Source organism: Hemicordylus capensis, chromosome 3, assembly GCF_027244095.1.
Source record: "Hemicordylus capensis ecotype Gifberg chromosome 3, rHemCap1.1.pri, whole genome shotgun sequence".
Taxonomy (NCBI): domain Eukaryota; kingdom Metazoa; phylum Chordata; class Lepidosauria; order Squamata; family Cordylidae; genus Hemicordylus; species Hemicordylus capensis.
The window spans coordinates 77556687-77562686 of NC_069659.1; positions in this window are offsets into that span (position 1 = coordinate 77556687).

Genomic DNA, 6000 nt, shown 5'->3' on the forward strand with positions numbered 1-6000 from the left:
GGTTTTCATTTACTGGACATTGTTTTGAGAAACAGCCCACTGTGTTTTGATATTGAATTGCAAGATCTATATACTGACTGCATTATACAATAATATAGATGGACTTTACCTTGCCTGTCCCAAATGAAGGGTATAATGTGTATTATATTGTCTTATGGGCCTGATTCTCCTCCACTGATTAGTGATAACTTTGCCAGATTCCATAGTCTTTGCCAAATTTCATACTCTGCAAATATCATTTAATGAAATATAAATGAGAAATAGCTCTCACCTAACTGTAGAAACTCATTCTCCTTCTATTGTCATTTAACTAGATCTCAGTGTTCTTAAATTCATATGGAACTTAATTTTTCATGTTTGGCATAATATTACATTGGCTTGAATATGTATTCAGCAACTACCTGTAATATTTTTCCAAAGATAATATGTGTCCTTCCACTAGTATACTTATCTCTGTGTCTCCATGGGGTTCCATTTTGGCTGAGTTCTCATTCAGCACTCTTAAACTATCTTTATGCAAGATTACTCATTGGCATGAGATTGATATTCATTTATGTGTCGACTCACCAACCCATCTATCAGTTCAACCAGCTATTTTCAACAGTGCTATTACTACATGGGCGCACTATGGAAGCCAAGATGATTATCACTTTTCTGCAGTTAAAAATAAACAAAATGGAGTTGTTTATAACTGGCTCTTCTCATAATTGCAGAACCTTTTGAACTGACTCATCTGTAAAATCTAGTCCAGATTCACTCTATAAAATCCATGTTGTGTGGGGTTTAACTTTACTTTCTCTGTGTGTTGTTACTTTCAGCCAATTAAAACCTCTCGTAATTGGCTGTAAATAAATGTGCAGTTCTTGCATATCTTCCTGCTCTTTCATTCATCTGTCTTCCACTTTTACAAGATAATTGCAATGCAGTCTGTTGAGTTGCCAGTTGGTCAGATGACCAAACTCTGTCTTGTTACTAATCTCTCTTTGCTGTCAAAGGTGCAGCTTCTGTGACTTTAAATGTGATGATAATGTGAAGGAAACAAGAAACAAAAGTGCCTCTTATTTCTATTTCCATTGCTTTTCCTTCTCTTAAGAAATAGATCATAAACTATCCCTACAGTCACTTCGTCTCCACTTTGGCATAATATTTGAAAGCACTTGCAAACACATATATGGCACCATGGCAGAGTTACTAGTTATCTGTAACCAATCTCACTAGTTATCTGTGAATAATGGAGCAATATGAAATATTCTTGTCACATATATTGGCTTTACTGAATCTGAGTTTTTATGTAACTGTCTTAAACAAAGTAGTCATTCACAGTCAAAAACTGTGTTCTACCTGGGTTTGGGAGTTGTGTGTGCTCCCAATTTCGAAGCAAACTAAGAGGAAAACCTGGGTAGAAATTATTGAGCTGGGTCTCACGGTCAGTGAGACCTGGTTTGGGAAGGGAAGCGGGGAGACTAGGCTAAGCCCGCTCTCCCCACACACGAGCAGGGCGGGATCTCTGGGTGGCTGGACTGGCCGCTCACACAATTGCCAGCTCCGTAACGGAGCCAGCGGGGGCTGGGGAGTTCGAGGGCTGCATGCCCCCCCAGAAGCTCCAGTATGTCCTGCGTGAGCACACAGGACATACTGGAGAGACCCCCAGAGCTGGGAGGCAGCTTTTTGTCTCCTCTCTGGGGGTCTACTCATGAGTAGTCATGGCGCGGAACCACGCTGCGGCTACTCACGATCAGAAAAACCGGATTTGCAGAGCACTCACTCCACAAACCTGGTTTAAGGGGAGGGGTACTTAGGCGGTTTAACCACGGGGAGACAACCAGGCTCAGCTGTGAGCCTGGTGGCTCCCACAATCATTCGAAATTGGGCTAGGCTCCCCTGGCCCGATTTCAGCTGATCATGGGAATAGCCTCATTGTGTGGAAGCAAGGTAGGAGGAAAACCTGGGTAACTTTTCCTCCTGCCTTGCTCCTACACAATCTCTTCTACCCAGGTTTTTGTCTTATCTTGCTTCCACAAAACCAAATACTGGGAGCACACTGAGCTCCCAAACCTGGGTAGAACACAGTTTTTGATTGTGTGAATGACATCTGAGTATAACAATATATTTATTAGAGGCCTGCTATCAACAGACAAGTGCTTATACAAAAAGGCATTTAAAAATGGTGACCAGTGTGGACCAGCCAGGGATGGATCATGAAGCTGACCCAATGTCTTTTGTATGTCCAACAGGCAACATAGACATTATTACCAAACAGTTATTATGCTTATCCCCCTGCTTATGTAGTGCGTCCAAGTATTGGGCTTCTAAACTGCATTTAAAATTGTGTCACTTAACTGTCTATTGAACTGCAGTTTCCAATGGCATGCTTTGCATGATACCTTCCCAAGTGATCTACCACATTTTAATTGTATAGTAAACATGGTTTACATGCACAAAAATTCAAATTGGACTCTAACTTTCATCAGTTAGTGGACACATGTTAATGGAGCTGCCCCGGGATGATTAGTAAACACCCCAGAAATTGCGTTTGGGCTTTGTGTAGGGAAATTAGCTCTGAGTAGGACAGTTCCACATCAGATTAAATGTACACAAAGTAGTGGGCCCAGGAAATAACTGGATTGATGCAAGCTTGAAGTTTCAAAAATAAAAAGGGGCGGGTACAGCGGAAATAAATGTGTGGTTAAATATATCATATTAAAGGTACGTTCAACTGCAAAGGGGTGTTTTAGCTTAAAGTCCTAATTGTATGAATTCCCAGGCAGGCTAGAGAAAGAGGCTTTAGTTTAGAGAAAGAGGTGGCTGGATTTAAGAAAAAGGAGCAGGGATAGAGATGGGCCCAGAGAGGGGGAAACCTGAATTTCTACTGACACAGAAACCTCAGGGCACCCTGAACAATAGAGGGACCTGGTTCCTCAGGGATAGCTCAGTCAGAAGCAGGGGTGAGAAGACCAGAGGAGTGAGATGATATACGTGAATCCACGAGGGTGCCTCCTCCTTGGAACCAGCTTCCTATGTTGGCAAGGAAGACTGAGAAGATTGGGTTCTCCCAGATAACTGATCTAGAAATTGGCATGAAGAGCTGGACACAGCCTGGTGTGATGGCACATGAGCAGAAGATCGCTTAAGCTGCTGGTAATTCCAAGGTGTGTGTGTGGGTTACACAGGAGCACACTGGATCATGGAATTGGGATTTTATATACCCAAGGACATGTCCTGGGGCAACATTCTAACTGACCTTTTTCCTTGACTAGAGTTGTTCCGGGATATCTCAAAAAATCCCTTTGTTTGTATCTGCCATGCTGCACTATAACAGAATAAGTGAATAGGATACTGTAAATGGAGTGGCTGAATGTGCAAACACAGGAATTTCCTTCTTGTCTGAAATACCTAGTAAACTAATCAACGTTTTAATGGGTATGTTTCTGGATTCCAATTTCTCACTCCAACCTTCTTTTGACTGAGCCTTAGCTGACTTCCCTGCTGCAATAACTGGCTTTTAGCTCATTTGAGACACCTGTGGAAGGGAGGTAGCTAAAGTAGGGTCAATCATGCAGAGAGACCTTGAATGGATAGTTAACTGTTGTGAGTTAACTACTCAGGTATCTCAGCAGGGTGAAGGCGCGAGGTGAGCTCTCTTCAATCTGGATCTTTTGCAGCTGCTAAATCTAGGGGTAACTGCCCCACTGCCTACTGAGTGATTGTTCCCCAATATGCCAACAAATTGAGCACTCACAATGCCGTGAGGCTCCTGAGCATGTCAAAAGTGAGACCCATTCACCTGCAGTTTCAAACATAAGCAGAGAGGCTTCTGGGAGCCTGCAGAAAAAGCAGTGCTAGCAACACACAGCAAGGTTTATCTGTTTCTATCTTTGCTACTATAAGTGACCCGCATATTCCACAGCATAATGTAGGCAGCTCCAAAATGCCCATGGTACTGCTGGTGTCTAAGGAAGTGCTTGTGGTCTTGTGCAAGAGCAGCAATGCTCAAAGGAGTGCAGTCACATGCAGGGAGCACTGGTTAGACTGTTTCCAAACTAAGCAGCGCTCCCAAAGTGCGGGCATCCTACTGTATGTATTTGTGCTCTTGTGTTCTTGCACAAGACCACTGACACTTATTTAAATGCCCACAGCACAGGCAGATTGGAGCCATCTGGGTTAAGCTGTGGAACATGTGGCCCAGTATCAATAATCCTAGAATAAAACAAATGAATAAAACTTTGTTTTTGAGGACTTATTATTTATTTATTTTTATTTATTTATCAATCAAATTTTTAGCACTTACATTTATATACCGCTCTATAGCCGGAGCTCTCTAAGCGGTTTACAATGATTTTAGCATATTGCCCCCAACATTCTGGGTACTCATTTTACCGACCTCGGAAGGATGGAAGGCTGAGTCAACCTTGAGCCCCTGGTCAGGATCGAACTTGTAACCTTCTGGTTACAGGGCGGCAGTTTTACCACTGCGCCACCAGGGGCTTTTTTATACAGTCCAACACACAAAAATTATACAATTTTTATACAGTCCAACACACAAGTTCTCTGCGTTTCTCCCAGTATGGCTTAGTACAGTTCCAATCAATCAATCAATCAATCAATCAATCTTTATTGATCCAGTAACAGACCAGCAAACAACACCTTATAGGTCAAACGAGAAAAGAAAAATATATTAATCACAGTGCAGAACTTGACTAACAGTATCTAGTGATACTATATCAAGTAAATTTAACCCCCTACATGCAACCTGTTTAGGCTATAAGGAAACTACTATCTGATTTTGAATTTTAGGAGCAGTCAGACAAAACTTGGCAACATTTAAGGAAATCTCATCCTTCCGGTTGGAGAGCAAAACGTTTACATAAAATAAATTTATATAGCCTGGGAAATTGATTAAAAGACAAAATATATAACACTAATGAGAATCCCTATAAAACTCGCAATATAATAAGACATGAGATACAGTTTCAATGGCGCCTGTTACACAAAGACAAAGTAATCGAGCATTTGGGATTTTTCTGAACTTCGCTTCCAAAACTGCTGAGGGTAAAACATTAAAACGAGCTGAAGTAAGCATCCTGCAATATTTAGGAACTGTAATTTGTGTTAAATATCTCGCAGGATTAGAACTAGTAGGTTGGCTTCCAAGGAAAGCTCACATGGGAATCAATATGCTGGCCTTGGGCCGAAATAAACAAATACATGCATACACTTGGGAATCAAAGATTGTTCAATTTGCCCATCCATATCTAAGACACGTAGTTTAAGTGCCGTTTTGGCTTGGGCATACTCCAGGCTGGGTAAAACCTCCAGGCTAAATCTATATAAATTTAGCTTCTGACAAACTGCTCTTTCCCAGAATGTATTAAAATTGTCTAGTAATACTAGGAGAACTAGTCCAAGGGGTAGAAATTTAACATTAACCAACAGTTGAAAACACTTAACCATACCCTGGACTCAATCTTAGAAATGGACTTTTTGGCATTTTGAATTACATACTGAAGATGTGAATTACACTTGCCGGAAGCATGAAAGACAATACCGAGGTATTTAAAATTTTTAACGTGTTTTAATGTATGTCTATTCAGAAACCAATTACGTAGTTTGGGGCACTTCACAAAAGTGAAAAGTTGGCAGAAAGGAAAAGAAGCCTACATAGCCTAAACTAATTTAAAGTGCCCATCTTAAACAACAGTTGATTAAATAGAGATTATTTTCCTCTAAAATATTTAACAGCATTAATGTATGGGGCATATTGTTTTATGCTTTGATGTCCAATGCCCATCTTTGTGATTATCTATGATTTTCCTCTCCTGATATGTAAACTACTAATCTGAAAGTGTTCTAATTAGACAAAGGACTTGATGATATTATAATCAGATCTGTGACAAAATCCGGTTACTTGATATGCATGCTGGCTTAGCTAGCAACATGCAACCAAATCTGCATTATAGAAAAATATTTGTGCTTCTGAATTGGAAACATAAAGCCAGCTGT